The sequence below is a fragment of the Papio anubis genome, chromosome 7, assembly GCF_008728515.1.
Source record: "Papio anubis isolate 15944 chromosome 7, Panubis1.0, whole genome shotgun sequence".
In the NCBI taxonomy this organism is placed as follows: domain Eukaryota; kingdom Metazoa; phylum Chordata; class Mammalia; order Primates; family Cercopithecidae; genus Papio; species Papio anubis.
The window spans coordinates 148,460,381-148,477,850 of record NC_044982.1 but is presented as its reverse complement, the minus strand read 5'-3'; the positions used below and the strand labels follow the sequence as shown (position 1 = coordinate 148,477,850).

Below are 17,470 nucleotides of genomic sequence, written 5' to 3'. Positions count from 1 at the left end.
AAACTTGGGGAACAGATTAAAATTGTCTTCAAATATCTGAAGTGTTCTTCGTGGGAGTATGTTTAGACTTGTTCTGTGGGGCCACAAAAGGCAGCACCAGAGTAGATGGATAGAAATTACAGGAAATATGACTGGGCACAACGTGTGGCAGACAATTCTAACCATTAGCACTGTCTAATGATGGAAGTATTGCCATCACAGAGATATTCAAAAAGAGCCTGAAGAACAACACTTAATAAAAATTATTGTAATTAGCATAGCAGCTATCATTTATTGAAGCCCTAGTAAATACCAGGAGCTGTGCTAAACACTTTAACCATGTTCTAATTCTCAACAGCCACCCTGCAATGTTGGCATTGTTCACAACTCACAGCTGAGGAAATGAAAGCATAGAGAGATTAGGTAATTGTTCTAGGTCAAAAAGACAATGGATGGAGGAGCTGGGACCTGGCCCAAGGTCTTTCTGATTCCAGAGCCCCTTCTCCTTCCACTATACCTGGCTGCATGCTGAATCACCATTTGTCAGGATAAGGAATTCAAGAATAAAGTGGGAGCTGAGCTTTACGAACTCTTCCAGTCCTTATGGCTACAAGTCTAAGAAATCTCACTAAGGTCACAGCCGCTGTACATTTCGTGAAATAGCTTTTGTACTCTGGTGGTTTCTGACAAACTCTCGTGAGCTTTGGTTGATTGATACTAATCTTAAAAATTGCCTTTAAGAACTCAGGGTTCTGTGCTTAAGATTCACAATCATATTCACACTTCACTTTTACCTTGCACCGCTTCTTCCACAGAGCTTCAGGGATGTTCCCACAATGCGGCTTGTTAATCCTCACACGGTGGCTGTGGGAGTGAGTGCTGGCAAATGGTAAGGCCGGGAGAGGATGACTCACTCGGCAACGGGAGGCAAAGATGTGGTTAGGGAAGCAGCAGACAGAAACACTCTCTCTCTACACCCAGTCCAGAACTCCGAGGTAACTCCTCTCCAGTCCTGGTTCTACTTTTCAACGAGAGAATGGTTCATTGTAGTCACCTGCCCTCATTCCCACCACCAGCTCTCCCACACACAAGCTCCAGCCTCTATACAATCTCATGAGGGATGTGTCCCTTCCTGCCCTCATTCCGTACAGCATGCACGTCTTCCTTTTTGAGAGGAAGAGGCTCCCTTTGAAAGAAAAGATTTTCAAAGTGGGTGGTCAAGGAAGATCTACCTTCCAGGCTGCTAGATTTTATTTTCATATTTTGAGATAATTGCTGCAAGCTGATTTAAATATTTCAATGAATAATTCCATTTTGTTTTCATCTTTGGGCTTTTTAAAATGCAGGGTGTCATACTAAAAATTCTAATAAGTAAAATGTGCAATGCATAATAAAATGTGCATATTTTTTCATTACCATCTGCTTCTCCTTACACTTACAGGAAAAGACTTTAAAGGGTTGAAGCCTCAGTGGGGTACACAATGTTGATCTTACATACTCTGCCATTTGACTAGGGGAGTAATGTACGCTGCTAGAGAAGCACATTAATTAAAGACTCACCCAACCTGCAGACCGCTTGCTCAAGAAAACAGAAAAACCAAGTGGATTCTGGAGAGTCATTTGTCTCTGGGCCAACAGCCTATTTTCCACCATTAGACTCAGTGCTGGCATCCCATAGTTTATGAGATCACAGACAATCAGGGTGGAAAAGACGAGCCATCTTCTACCTTTTCTTTCTATCCAAATGCATTATTCCCTCCTAAAACCATCACAGGTAAGTGGTTGTCTAGCCTCTACTTGTACCCCTCCAATGAGGATACGGCTTCCTAACTATTCTGTATAACAACTGTTCATTCTACTTCAATTAGAAATAATTTTTTGACACCACTAACCAACAAGATAATGAATCCACCCTATGGAAAGCACGGTCCTAGGTACTAAAAGAGATCTGAAGAACTATATGAAAACTGCTGTCATTGCCTGAAATAAGCTGCTTGCCTGTGAGAGAGAAGACCTGCTCCCTGATGATCAGAGTCTCGTGAGAGAAAACTGGCAAAGGGTGGCGACGCAGCCCCTGCTCCTTGCTGATAAGAGGTGGTGGCCAGCTTTCCTACAGTGAAGGCTTGTCTGGGGGATGAGATGGAAACGCCTCGCTGCAAGATGAACATGAAACATGAAAACAAATGTCCAGCACCAGACAGCAACTCCAGAACAGTCACTTCTTCTCCTTTGTTTTGGTTTCCAAGGAAATCTCTTGATGTGTGAAGGGATTTTGAGTGTACCAGAGACAGACTGGTATATGAAGGATAGGCAAGCTGTCAGCATTGAGGGCCTAACATGAAATAACAGGTGTGCCACAACCAGAGGCCAGAGGGTGGCAATGGGAAAGCTAGGATCAGAAAACCTGGGGGCAAGGTTAGAGCAGAGCCTGTGGTAAGGCTGAGGTTGATAATGGAGGTCAGTATCTCCAGAAACATGGATAGGCTGGGTCTAGGTTGAGCCTGGTAGGTATATACACAGAATTCTAAATAAATAACTATGTGATAAATATTCCAAAGAAATAAAACCTACTTGTCAGCAAGACTATTACATTCATTAAATCCTGTTTGGAGAGTGTATAAAAATTGGCAAGCTGAAAATAAGCTCAGTAGTTTGTTTTCTAGTCGTTGTTTGTTTAGTGTTTTAGAACTGACAGCAGCAACTTAGGCAGGAAGTGCATGTGATAAAAGAATGTAGTGATACAAACTTTGCACTTGTATACCTTCTAAGACCTGAGCCATTTCACACATATCACCAAGGCCACTTTGGTCTCTGTTAGTCCCAGCCCCTCAAGACTCAGGGGAGGAGAACAATCAGGAGAAAGCAAGTGATCTGCTAAGGATTAAGTCCCGCCTCAAGGGAAAGTTGGAGAATCCATTATGGTTGCCACCAGCAGCATGCTTGTAAGAGTTTAATGAAAAGCTCTCCTGGGAGAGAAGCGGGAGGAAGCCTGGTTTGTAGTGTTCACATATCTGCATGGTGTAAATACTTCCACTATGGCCAGTTTCAAGCTACCAACATGGAGTCACTGAACATGCGGCTAGGAAGAGATGCTTGCAGTCACCTTTCAGGATAGGTGTGGGCCAGCTCCAGCATGCACACACCGCAGCTGCAAGCCTCCTCAAGAGGGCTGGTGCTCGCTCGGCTTCCTTCTGTGTTCCTTCCTGTCTGGTCTCCTTGCTCCCCAGGTGTTCCTGAACCCATTCCGCTCCTCATCTCACTCCTAATCTCATGCCCTCTGGGCCTTGCCCAGTGACTGGATGGTTAACCCAGATCAACAAATTCCTCTGCAGGAGACAAGGACTTCAAAGGATGAATCCTCTCAGAGAAATCCACATTGCAACAGCAGTTTCTTGAAGTGGTTGGTGCCCTAAACCAAGAATAAAACTGTTAAGATAAGGTGAGAATTTGGGAGAAGGGAAGCTCAGTTCCTCGTAAAGCTTGTCCTGTTCTTCTTTCTGGGATAACCTGGTGTGTCATACCCTGGCCCACGTAGAAGAGCCTGCCATATAGTTAGACTAGTGTCTATTTCTTGTCATATTACGGTGTCCAGGAATTTATGGAGCTCTGAATATCTTGGTTACAATTAGCTTTTAATTATTTACTTGTAATGGCTGGGGGATACCATAACATGGACAATACACAAGCTTTAAATTAACCCTAACCTGCAATTTCAAACTTCTACAACAGGCCTTTAAGCGGAGTCTTACCAAAGCAGGAGAGGGGCTGGCCAGGCTCATCTATTCTCTCCCACTCAACCGCTGGGGCAGTGATGGCAGCTGGTGCAACAACCAAAGCCACAGACACAAAAGGGAAAAATCTGGTTAACCAACCCCCAGACAAAGGTGATTTGTTCTAACCAAGCCTCCCCTCAACTCCTGCTGCAGAGAAGCCAACGTGGAAAAAGACTGGAAGGAAAAGAACCCGTGCTTCCTCCCTCTGTTCTATTGATATTCACTGTCCCGCCGGGGCCAGAGTAGTGGAGCAGGAAGGAGGAGCAGGCCTTTCAAGTTGCACAGCATCTAGGTACACACGAACAGACCTGTACAAAATGAGCACATACCCACACAAACCATCCCTGAAGCAAGCGACTGGCTGAAGAACCACACTATTCTCTCTGCGTGAGAACACCTGATAATAGTATGTTACATTTTTGTGGCACTTAGGTTCAACAGACAGCTTCACCTGTGTCGAACATTTGCATTGTACAACAGCTTAATGCAGCAGCAGGACCATGGGCTCAAATTTAAAAATGAGAAAACCGAGGCAGCATGCCTCAGCCACTGTGAGTAGAGGCACGTCCACAAGAAGGGCCCTCTGACTCCCAGCCCAAGGCTCTTTCTTTGGCATGTCCTTCTCCTCGGGGCTTAGGAGGTAGGTAGGAATATACTAGGAAGAGCGCTACCATTTTGGCCATCCATGTTACATGGCTAGCCCCCTCAACCACACCTCTACTCCTTCTTCCTCCCCAGGGAGCCCTACACCCCTACAGACCCACCCAGCCCTTCTCACTGGAATTACATACTCTAAAAATGTCCTTAGAGTGCCTAACCCTTAAACCCACCACTTTTCATGACATCAACACAAGGCAGCTATTATTGGCACCATTTAGTCAGGACAATTGGAATTCAGAGAGTCTGGGAGCCAGTGGCCAGGGGGTGAAAATGCCAGGTCCCCTAAGAGCCCACAGTGCTGCGCTGGCCCATCTCTCCCTCTTCCCACAGCAGAAGCACTCTCTACTGCCTCAGCCAAACCAGACATCAACAGAAACGCTCCTCCCCGGGCATGGCTTTCCTTCCAAAGTGTGAAGCGCTATGTAAAGAATGACCCAGATTTTTTGGATGAGCAATTGAAGTCTATAAATGTCTAACCAAGTGCATGAATTGCCTAAAGTGAGAAAGAGCTTTTAGCTGTATCGCCTCTGCTGAGCAAGACCGCTGGCCTTCCTCGGGGATTACAGTCTCGATCTGGACTTGTCATGTCTGAAGAATCATGAGTCTGAGAAGTCAGGAGGGAAGTTGGTCCTCTTCAGTTCTGGAAATTGGACACAAGTCTGTGGGTGGGGTTTGGGGACTGGGGCTAGGAAATAAACACAAGCGCAGGAAGGAGGTACTGCAAGACCCGGGCAGACCCAGTGAGCTGACTCAGACAACGCCATGACTTCAAACTCTAAGAGCATCTGTTGAAGTCAGTGCCAACTGAATATACCCGGCAGCTACTTCTTCTGGGCCCCATCAAACTCTCTAGGAACAATGGAATTATCTGGCTGGGTAGTTATGCTACAGTTTGATTCTTTGATGAGCTGCCATACACGCAACCCCACGGCTCACAGACATTGACCATTCCCATGCAGCGCTATAGGAATGAGCCAGGTAAGGGAAGAAGGAGCAGTGGGGCCCTGTCTTAGCTTCCCAGAGGGACAGAGAGAGCTGCCAGCAGCTTGCTAGGAGGGGGGCTGGAAAAGGGCCAGTGGACCCAAAGAAAAAGAAAGAAACAAACTGGGAAGAAAATCTGGGTCAGGCTCTTAGCTTGCTTACTGGCACATATTTCTATCACGTCATTCTTGTCTGTTAAATTCTTGGCCTTTTTTTTGCATATTTTCAGACATACCCAGTAGGCATGAAGAAGCAACTTGGGGAACTTCCTCAATACTTACACAATAAAATAATATAAGGCCCATCTGAGAATTACTGGTTAGCCACGACCTCAGCCTTCCTCAGACAATTTTTCTCAATGAGTGACTTTGTCCCATCAGACCCACAAGCCTAGATAACAGCCTCATTCCAGTGCATGACGGAATTGTGACAAACAGTGTGTGCTGACATAAAATAGAGATCCACTGACCATAGTCTTATGTAAAATACGCTTTTCGCCATAGAAACTGTCCTTCAATTGCTTATAATTCTCTGCCATGAACAGTCTCGTACAAAAAAAACCATCACATCACCATGTAGGGTAAAAGTAACTGAACAAAGTCTTTTAAAATCAGACAGAAATTATTCTGAACGCTTCCTCACCCTTTCTTTGCTTGTGGTTAGGATTAGATGATGTTTGATTAAATACATAAAAATGCTTAGAAAACTGTGAAGCACTATAACAGTAATGAATTATTCTTATTTCTCTTGCTAGATTTAATCACTTTTTTTTTTCTCCTTTGTTCTGGTTCATCCTTGGCTATTCTAGACCGGGACCATGATTTTTTGTCCCTTAACTCTAACCACCACTCAAGGAGTGGCTGTCCACTGTAGTTCATCACTGTGCCAGACTGGACTTAGTTTCCCTCAAGCAGGGGGTCCTCCTTGGCAGTTAGTTGATGGTTGTTAGTCCGTTCTTGCATTGCTATAAAGAAAATATTATTTATAAAGAAAAGAAATTTAATTGGTTCAAGGTTCTGTAGGCTGAATAGGAAACATAGCAGCATTTGCTTCTGGGAAGCCCTCAGGAAGCTTACAATCATGGTAGAAGGTGAAACACATGGTGAAAGCAGGAGCAAGAGGGAGAGGGCAGAAGTGCCACACACTTTTAAAGGGCCGGATCTCATGAGAATTCACTATCATGGGGACAGTACCAAGAGGAGGGTACTAAACCATTCATGAGAAACCTACCCCCATGATCCAGGCATCTCCCACCAGGCCCCACCTCCAATATTACATTTCAACATGAGATTTGGGCAGGAACAACATCCAAACTATATTAGTGGCCTTCCAAGCTTCCTTTCAATCCTAGGTTTTAAGTGCACTCCCCCAACCCCAGAACCCTCAAGACAATCTTAGAGTTTACGGAGGTGTTAGAGAGAAGTGTGCAGGAGGACCTGGAGAGCCACTCTGAAAGTGAGAACTGAACCGGTGAGTCAGGAATCTCTTACTATCCGAAGGAAACTGATCTCTATTCAGTAGTCAAGAGCTAAATAGGAATGTGCTTCAAGGGGCCAGGCACAGTGGCTCACGCCTGTAATCCCAGCACTTCGGGAGGCTGAGGCAGGCGCATTACCTGAGGTCAGGAGTTCGAGACCAGCCTGGCCAACGTGGCAAAACCCCATCTCTACTAAAAATACAAAAATTAGCTCGGTGTGGTGGTGGGTGCCTGTAATCCTAGCCACTCAGGAGTCTGAGGCATGAGAATAGCTTGAACCTGGGAGGTAGAGGTTACAGTGAGCCAAGATCCCACCACTGCACTCTAGCCTGGGGGATAGAGCGAGATGCTGTCTCCATAAACAGAACAAAACAAAAAAGAATGTGCTTCAGAACATCCTAAGTCATGAACTGATATGTTGTATCACTGTCCTACAGAAATAGCCAAAATACAACACTGAAACTCACAGTGTTGTTACTTATTGGAAGATGGGGGAGACCAGGAGAAATACTTGGGATTGTTGGAAGAAATGCAGCATCTAACCAGGAGAAATGAACTACATTCAAGGTTTAGCCACCCCCCAGCTTCTCTTTTTGCTAACATGCTTGGAGCACTTCCTGTGTACCAGACACTGTTTCAACAGAGCCTTTACATATATTAACCCTGTGAGATAGGTGCCATCTGACAGACGAAGAAACTGAGGCAAGGATATAAGATAATTTGTCCAAGTTTACACAGCTAGTAAGCAGTAGACCTGAGATTCAACCCCAGGCTGCTTGGCTCTGGGACGGCCCTGATTGTTTCTGAGCCTCAGTTTGCTCTTTGCAGAATGAGAGCTTGATAATGTCCTATCCGCACCCCTCCCAGCAGAGAAAGAATGCAGAGATGGCACTCAAGATAAGAAAAGAGTATTAATATCATTTGAGGAGAACAAGGTTCTGAACTGAGTTCACACCACTGATGTCTGGTTAACGTGTGGGTCCCGAATAGTTAGGCTGCCTGACAGCTGTCACGTAGGCACATGAAACCCTCAGCCTGGTGCTGAAGTACTAATAACCTCTAGTTATTAGCGTTTTATGAATGATCACTCTCTCCTCACACGTTGCCTCATCTGAGCCTCACAACTCAGAGAGATGGGTATTATCTGCATTATTTTATAGGTGAGGAAACAGAGAGAAGGTGGTATGACTTGCATAGTCACCCATCTTATGAGTGACAGTGCTGGGACTTGAGTTCCAGTCTTCTGAGGTAAACCCTGCCCTTTCCACCAGCTACCACTGCCTCTCACCCTGACAGTTGTCAAGATAAAAAGCACACCCTCCACCTGGGTATTGAGGGTTTCCAGAGCTGGCCTGCATGCTAAATGAGAATATAATAAATGCCACCATATACTGAGCCATCTACCGTGTGCCAGGTGTGGACTAGGCCATGTTACAGATATGTGCTCAGTATTTACAATTCTGCATGAGAGATGTTTTCTGTTTCACACATGAAGAAACAGACTCAAGAGAGGTAAAAATAACTAGTTAACTTTGGGAGGCCAAGACGGGCGGATCACGAGGTCAGGAGATCAAGACCATCCTGGCTAACATGGTGAAACCCTGTCTCTACTAAAAATACAAAAAAAAAATTAGCCGGGCGTGGTGGCGGGCGCCTGTAGTCCCAGCTACACGGGGGCTGAGGCAGGAGAATGGTGTGAACCCAGGGGGCGAAGCTTGCAGTGAGCAGAGATCGTGCCACTGCACTCCAGCCTGGGCGACAGAGCGAGACTCTGTCTCAAAAACAAACAAACAAACAAAAAAAACAAAAAAAACTAGTTAATGTCCCACAGCTAGGAAGTAGCAAGAAGGGGTTACAAATTATCACCCTGGTTATTTTATCATTATGATTCAGGTTTTAAAGTTATTAATACCTACCATAGGCCTGCATTGCCTTTTTATTTTATTTATTTTTTATTTTTTGAGACAAGGTCTCACTCTGTTGCCTAGGCTGGAGTGCAGTGGTATAATCACGGCTCACTGCAGACTTGACTTCCTGGGCTCAAGTAACCTTCTCACTTGAGCCTCCTAAGTATTTGGGACTACAGGCACACATCACCATGGCCGGCTAATTCTTTTTTATTATTATTACATTTTGTAGAGATGAAGTCCTGCTATGTTGCCCAGGCTGGTCTTGAACTCCTGGGCTCAAGCGATCCTCCCACCTCGGCCGCCCAAAGTTCTGGGATTACAGGCATGAGTCACCGTGCACATCCCTGCATTCCCTTTTAAATGGGAATCCTTCAAGAGTAATTAAAAGGTTGTGTCTATTTTCTGTACACACTACACTGGTGCCATTTCCTTCATTTAAATCAAAGCATATAAGAACAAGCATTGACACTGACTGGCAACTACCGATAAACACAAAGCAGTAACTGGGCACTGAATATGAGGAAAGGGTGAAATGCATTTGGAAGAGAGAAGTAGCTAAGGATTTGCATCCCCAGGATCTGGAGACCTGAGGGCATGTGGGAAGGCGATGGTGAGGAAATTAAGACAGTTTTTAAGGAAATAAAAGGGTAAAAAGACGAGGCAAGAAACTATAAGGTCAAAGCAGGGACTAAGATTTAGACTGTGCCTTTAATCTATGTTAATGTCTCTGGCATTTCACTCCATTTACAGATCTAGGCAGAGCAGCTCCTTGCCATATGGTGACAATCAGATGAGTCTGAGATGCCCAGATATCTTTAAGGATCCTGAATTTCAAGGTCATTGTGCAACAGAACAAGGTGTCCTTAAGTGAGGAAAACTTAGGTTAAAATTCAAAAAGCTTTGTTAGGTTTTTGTTTTATCTAGCTTTTCCAAAATAGATATACTGAAACATTGATATTTTTTAGGCCTAAAAAGGGGCCATCCTTGAAGGAGCTGATATTCTGAGTTTCCTTAGGACCTAACAGGTTGATTCCAGGATTTCTTCAGATTTGCAGTGTCCGGCTCAATTACTCAACAACTCTCCTTGGTTTGCTCCTGGGAGACTGCTCTGAGCAGAGCAGAGCAGAGCAGACCATAAGACAATGCTGAAGGCTGGGCAACCAACCCCACAGACGGGCACTAGAAATACCACCAGGCAACCCTGACTGACATTTGCATAACACTTTGTACTTTACAGAGTCCTTTCACATGCATTATCTCATTTGACCATCACAACAACCTTGTGAGGTGGGTAGGGACTGTATCCGTTTTACCGACGAGAAAGGCATAAAGACAGGGCTACTCCCCAGCCTGTCCAGCTGGTGTCTGATTGATGGGACATGTGCCAGGCTGGTTAAATATTCTGAAGGCCAGCTGTGGTGGCCTGTAATCCCAGCACTTTGAGAGGCTGGGGCAGGAGGATGGCCTGAGCTCAGGAGTTTGAGACCAGCCTGGGCAACATAGCAGGACCTCATCTCTACTAAGAATAAAAAGAAATTAGCCAGCATGGTGGCTCATGACTATGGTCCCAGCTACCTGGGAGGCTGAGGTAAGAGGATCATTTGAGTCAGGGAGGTCGAGGCTGCAGTGAGCCATGATTGTGGCCACTGCACTCCAGCCTGGGCGACAGAGCAAGACCCTGTCATTCATTCATACATACATATATATACATAAATATTTTGAATGTCACCCCTGGATAAATCACTAACCCATGGATAATAATACCACCAAGTGTCAGAGTTGGCATTCTAGGCTTGGCTTTTTTCATCACAAGACCAGAGTTCTTTGCTCAAAGAGCACTGTGATAGGTACTGTAGGACTGCAGATATAATAAGCACCCTGTCCCAGCCTGAAGAAGCTACAGGCAATACTACAGTACGGGGTACAGTCAGAGCGTAGAGGGAGGTCAACACTGGGGCAGTTCAGAGGAAGTGGAAAGTCAGATTTGACTGGAAGATATGACTGAATCCTCATAAAGATGGTAGCATTTGAGATGGGCCTTGAAGGAAGGGTCAGATTCTGACAGACTGAGATGCAGGTGAGACTTTTCAAGACTTCTTGAGTAGCTTACCAACAAAACTAAGGCTGGGCCTGGGGTGGCAGCTCACCCATGAAGTACCTATAATCCCAGCACTCTGGGAGGCCAAGATGGGAGGATCACTTGTGCCCAGGAGTTCAAGTCTGCAATGAGCTGATACTGCTGCTGCATTCCAGCTTGGGTGACACAGAGGCAAGGCCCTGTCTCAAACAAACAACACACTAAACTAAAAAATAACAACAAAAGCACAACAAAAACTGGTCCGACTGCAGTAGTGTTTACAACTAATTGATCACAACCAGTTACAGGTTTATTTCTTCTCCACTCCCGCTGCTTCACTTGACTGGCCTAAACAAAACAACAAACAAAAAACCACGAACAGAACTCAAAATAGATTCCAAGGCCTTACCTAATAGCTACTCTATCAAGAGATCCAGGGATGGAGCACGGAATTTGCATGCTTAAAAAGCTCCCAAGCGATCAGATCAAGTTTGATTAGACTGCTTTAGACCATGGAGTTCATCCTTGCCCTGGAGTAGATCTACAAGCTATACTATATGACCCCATGAAGACCCTTCCAATTTCCGAAATCAGCAGTGAAGCCTTTCACCTGTTCTCAGGGCAACATGCAAGGGAAGTACTTAACACAGGTGATTTGGTGCCTGCCTACATTACAGACTCCTTGGTGGGGCTTGGTTAATTCTAATTTCAAAAGCATGATCAGAAATCAATCTGGTGTGAGCCAGATTTAGTATTTAGTATTCCATTTGGTTCCTTTTATTGATGCAATTTATCTGCCAAGGTCATCTTACTTTACTTACATCTATTCATCTTACTTTAAATCCTCCAACATATTTATTTATAATAGCTGCTTTAAATTCTCTATCTACTAATTCCAACATTTGTGCCATCTCTGAGTTCATTTCTATTGATCTTTTTTCTTCTGGTTATGAGTCACATTTTCCTGCTTCTTTTTCTGTCTTATAATTTTTGTTACATGCTGGGCATTGTGAGTGCAATATTGATCATTTGAATTATTAATATGTTCCTTTATAGTGGCATTTAATTCATGGGACCTTAAATTAATCCTGTTGAAGCTCAGATTTAGGCTTCATTAGGGTGAGTCAAGATTAGCTCATATTCGAGGGCTAAAGTAGCCCAACTCCTACATTGCAGTCTTTTTCACGTCCCACCTGAATGCCCAAAGTGTTATATCACTCCACTTTGGCTGGTTAGAACTGCATTATTTCCCATGAGACCTCCTTTAACTCAAAGACCCCCAGTAACTATTAGTGGTCAAAGAGTCTCATTCTATCCATGCGTAGTTTAGTCTTTGGAAATACCTTCTCTCTTGTATGCTACTCCACAAATGCCAGCCATCCGAGAATCTCTGAACACAACTGTTCTCTCTGTGCTGTGGTTTGAATGTCCCTCCAAAATTTGTTGAAATTTAATATTGTCATTGTAACAGTATTAGGAGGTGAGTCCTTTAAGAGGTGACTGGGTCATGAGGGTTCACCCTCATGCATGGATTAACTCCATATCTTGGGAGAAGGTTAGTTACCTTGGGAGTTTGGCCCCCTTTTTCTCTGTCTCGCAAGCTCTCTCTCTCTGTGTGATGCCTTCTGCCACGTTATGACATAACAAGATGTGGTCCCTTCATTTTGCACTTCCCAGCCTCCAGAATCGTGAGTCAAATAAATCTCTTTATAAATTACCCAGTGTGGTATTGTTGCAGCAGCAGAAAATGAACTAGGATACTCTGCAAGGCAAGATGCTGCTCACTGGGCTCCAATTTCCTGTACCATGATTTGTAAAGTGCTCTCAGGCAGAAAGCCAAGAGGAGTTCTGAGTTCATCTCACATCTTTTTATTTTATCCACAGTCACATGTCTGTCTTGTTTTCCAAGATCCAAAAATAGTTGCTTCACATATTTTGTCCAGTTTCATAGCTGTTTGTAGCAGGAAAATAATTCTAATAACCAGTATTCCACTATGGTCAGAAATGAAAGTCATCGTTTTGATGTTTAATTTTTTTTATGGGAAGTCCCAGTTCTTTGGTAGATTTAAATTTGTTTACCCTTTATATGTCCCACTGGAGGTAAATAACTCATACTGGTTCTTCTGTGGTTATTACTACTGAGACATACATACGTTTACATTATTAAGAAAACAAAGGGGAAAACCCACTTATTTGTCTTCTTTTCAGGTTCTGCCATCTTACATCCTCACAGATGTTATTTCTGTATAATTTCTTAACTATTTATCTCCTCTGCACTCTCTCTAGCCTTTCCATTCCCATCTTAAAACCCAGAAACTAAACTTGAATCCAATAGCATGCTGCACCCTAGTGTTTGGTCAGATCTTGGTCATGACAGACACTGCTTTGTATGCCCAGCACAATAGCCTTCCTTTAGGAAACGCTCCTTCCCCAAATTCCGTCATGTGGTTTTAGAGAGAAATGCTGGATTATTAAATGACTCCAACCCTGTGGCCACAGTTAATTCATTCAAGCAGTAGCCACCTGGCCAAATCTAAACCAATCAAAGTTCTTCCCTGGCAGTTTTTTTTTTTTTTCACTGAACTTGAGGAAAAAAAAAAATATTAAATCTCTAATGGTAAGAGATGCATGATTTACAGCTGTTAGTGCCATGTAGAAAACAAATCTTCAGTGAAAGAAAATGATGAGCTGACAAGCAGAGAGAAGCAAATCAGACAGAGAAGAGACACATACATACACAGAACATATGCAGTAGTCTCCTAAAAGTATTACAGTCCCTAATTTCAAGCACTCCTAAGGCCTGCAGGCATCCTGTACTCTTCCTGTGTTTTAGATATATGAAATACTCCATATTATTTCTAATAAATTCCCAAAAATAGTTCTGGTTGGATATCTGTCATTGTCCTGATTAATATTTTGAAAAACGAGAGACTTTTCAGGTCTTCCTTATTGAACACTGCATTAATATAGCTCAAATTCATATAAAATTTTAAATTATAACACTATCTTCTAGGCTCATAGCTGTTAGTGTCTATTATGACAGCATTCTGGTAATTTTTTTTGACACAGCTATTCCAACCATCTTGTATCTCCATGATGTGATTTTGGATCCTCTGGCAAGCTGCATTATTAACCTGAAAAAGCCATACGCTAACACTTAACAGGTCTATACTAATAATGATTGCTACTCTTTTTGAGTATCTACTGCACAATGGAATTTTAAGAACATTTTACATACATTCTTTTTTTTTTTTTTTTTTTTTTTTTGGAGACGGAGTTGTGCTCTGCCACCAGGCTGGAGTGCAATGGCACAATTTTGGTTCACTGCAACCTCCACCTCCTGGGTTCAAGCGATTCTCTTGCCTCAGCCTCCCAAGTATTCTATTGCAGCTGGGACTACAGGCATGCACCACCATGCCCAACTAAGTTTTGTATTTTTAGTAGAGACGGGGTTTCACCATGTTGGCCAGGATGGTCTCGATCTCTTGACCTTGTGATCCGCCCACCTCGGCCTCCCAAAGTGCTGGGATTACAGGCGTGAGCCACCATGTGGGGCCATAAATTCTAACTTTCTAGTAAGATACCTACTTCACAACAATCCAGGGGAAGTATCTACTAACTTTCAGGTTGATAGAAACTGAGTCTCAGAGACATTAAGACACTTGTTAAGGGAATAAAGTTACCATGTGTCAGCATTAGGACTGGACCTCAGAATAGAATGGAGGAATTACTCCCTTAAAATGGAAAGGCTATTTCTATTGATGCCATCTCTAATTATTTTAACTTTTGGAAAGTTAATATTTTGGGGAAGACACATGACACTACTGACTCATGTTGAATTTACAAACTACTAAAATCTCTTGATATTTGTCATAAGAACTACAATTAATAGTTTCCCCCCATCCAGAACATATAGGAAGCATTATTTTTAAACTTAAGTGCAAGACTTTACGTTTATTTTTATTGAAGTCCTGTTTGCCTAAGTTCTTTGTGCTGTTATTCACATTCCTGAATTCTGACTTACTAATTATACTATTTCCCACAGTGTGTCTAACCAAAAACACAGATTGTGTTTAAATCTGAAGAAAATGTCCAGAGCCACTCATAAATGGTTCACCTACAGAAGGACATCCTTCAATACTCATATCTATATGTATACACTTTGAGTATGACTACAAACTAGCTTTGAATCTGTTTATCCAGATTTTCATGTAGCCTATATTTGCCCATCTAACATTTACTTTTTGACTTCATAACAGAGCCTGTAAGTTCCCACATGCATACTCTCAGACCTTACCATTGTAATGCATGCCAGCTCAACTTCCACCAGCCTGAGAGGTTTCTGGACGCCCTTCACACTCCTACCTGTGTGCAGGGCAGGCCAAATGTGCTGGAACTTAACACCTTCTACAAGCAGCCCTCAACCAATGACCGATGGGACTTGGTACATCAATACGCCAGCTCCTTTCCCTTGGATAAGTTTGGTCTGAAAAGAGCCTTCTACTCTGACTCCCAGAGTTGTAACTTGGTAATGCACCCTCCAAGAGCTGCCTTCCCTACTCCCCTACCAGTTTTTCCTAGGACCACCTTCCAAAGTAAACTATTTGTACTTAAAAATCCTTGTCTCAGGATCTGCTCCTGGGAAAACTCAAACTAAGACGACCTTGTTAATTTTTCACCCAAAGTAAAACCGCCTTTACAATTTTTTACCATTATTCTCCATACTGAAGATGAGCAAACAAGACCCACATGTGGTAAATGGCAGACTCAGCTTTGGATTTCAAAGACTGCCACGCGACGTGGCCTCCATAACCTTTTCACCGCTTGCTGAAATCAGCTGTGCCACAGTCACGGCATTTCCCTGCTCAAAACTGTGTGTGTGTGTGGGATGGGGTGGGGAGAAGAGTATCGCATTCTCTTACTTACTCAACTCCAACTCCTGCCTCTGACAGTAGCATTAACGATTACAAGTTTCCAGGGTTTTTTTGTTTTGTTTTGTTTTGTTTTGTCTTTTTGGATACCCAGGAATTGAGCATCTCAGTGCTGATTGGGGAATGGGCAGTGTCATAAGGTGTCAAGTACATGACATGGGTGAATTATTTTCATGATGTGTAACCAAAGTAACCATTTTCATTCTTTATTTTCCTCTCCCTTCTTTAAAACAGACACACTCTATTTTGCCACCTAAGAAAATTTAGAGAAATTTCCTAAAATCCATTTGAATTTTTTGTAACCTTAAATCATCTATTTTTCCTAGGTTTGAGGACATTTTTAATTTTATTATTAGAGGTTGGGTGCGGTGGCTTATGCCTGTAATCCCAATACTTTGGAAGGGTGAGGTGAGCAGATCACTTGAGTCCAGGAGTTTGGGGCCAGCCTGAGCAACATAGTGAGACCCTGTCTCTACAAAAAAATACACACACACACACACACACACACACAAATTAGCCAGACATGGTGGCACATGCTTATAGTTCCAGTTACTCAGAAGGCTGAGGTGAAAGGATCACTTGAGCTGGGGAGGCAGAGACTGAAATAAGCCAAGATGGCACCACTGAACTCCAGCCTGGGTGACACAGCAAGACCCTGTCTCAAAAACAGATTATGGAAAATTATAAGCATATATACCATAATGAGCAAAACAACGTAAGGGACCTCCATGCACTCAGCCAGCTGCAACAACCATCAGCATATAGCAGATCTGGATCCATCTATACTCCTGCGAGTGTGTATGTGTACACACACACATAATTTTCAGAAAAGAGGTTCACATACTAGGACTGGTTGAAATGTCTTTTAAGTCACTTTTAAGCCAGAGGGTCCTCCTCCATCATTTTTCCTTGCAATTTTGAGGGTGCACTTTCTCAGTTAAATGAAGCTTAGTCCATCTCAGGTAGACACTGGTAGTTGCTGACAAGGTAATGAGACTCTTAGGCACTGGGGACAGAGAGGGTGGGGGGATCACAGGCATAATAAATGTAGGGAGCTTTTCCTTTAGCGATTCAAGCAAGGCCAGTCATGTGGACCCCAGCATCCATTCCTGAGACCAAGTGCTCATCCTTGGCAATAAATGAAGACTGAGTCCAGTGGCCAGAGGCGAGGGTCCTATGGCTCTCATTTGGGAGGCAGCCCCTCAGAAATAGCAGTAACTCACAGTCTGGCCTGAACTCCCCAGGACTGGAGGTAAATGGTGAACCTACCAAGGCAGGTTTGGATGAAGTAAATATGGAATCCAATTGTGGTGCTCGTGAACTGGGAAAGAGGAAGGGCAGGGAGTGTGAAAAAGCCCCTATGCATTTGGCATTTAATAAGTGAATCCAAAATTAACCAATGATTAATTGCTCATCAGATTTAAGGATGCTCCACAGTCTGTAACTATATTCCAGCAAGATAGACTCATAGATGATTAACAGAGACATTTCTTGGCTACCTGAATATTGTGGGTTCCCCCCTTAAAATGAAGCTGTTCACAAGATTACAAAACCAAGTCCTATATCATGCTTCAGATAGATCAGTGACGAGGAGACAGACATAGCTCCATTTGCTCCTCCAACTAGAAATCCTCACTTTCTGGCAAGGATATACCTTTGATAAGTTCTTGGATGGCTTCATC

The 17,470-nt window shown here is 43.4% G+C and overlaps 1 protein-coding gene across 7 annotated transcripts in view; it reads right to left on the bottom strand.

The window, feature by feature from the left end:
- RASGRP1 (RAS guanyl releasing protein 1) overlaps positions 1–17,470 on the bottom strand; it is a 77,190-nt gene that overhangs the window by 43,799 nt on the left and 15,921 nt on the right. Inside the window, exon 1 of one of the 7 annotated variants that reach the window (XM_021940410.2) lies at positions 774–4,503. The exons of the other annotated variants lie outside the window; for them this stretch is intronic. The gene's annotated coding sequence lies outside the window, so the exon portion shown is untranslated. Of the gene's footprint in view, positions 1–773; positions 4,504–17,470 lie in introns of those variants that run through there. 7 annotated transcript variants of the gene reach the window in all.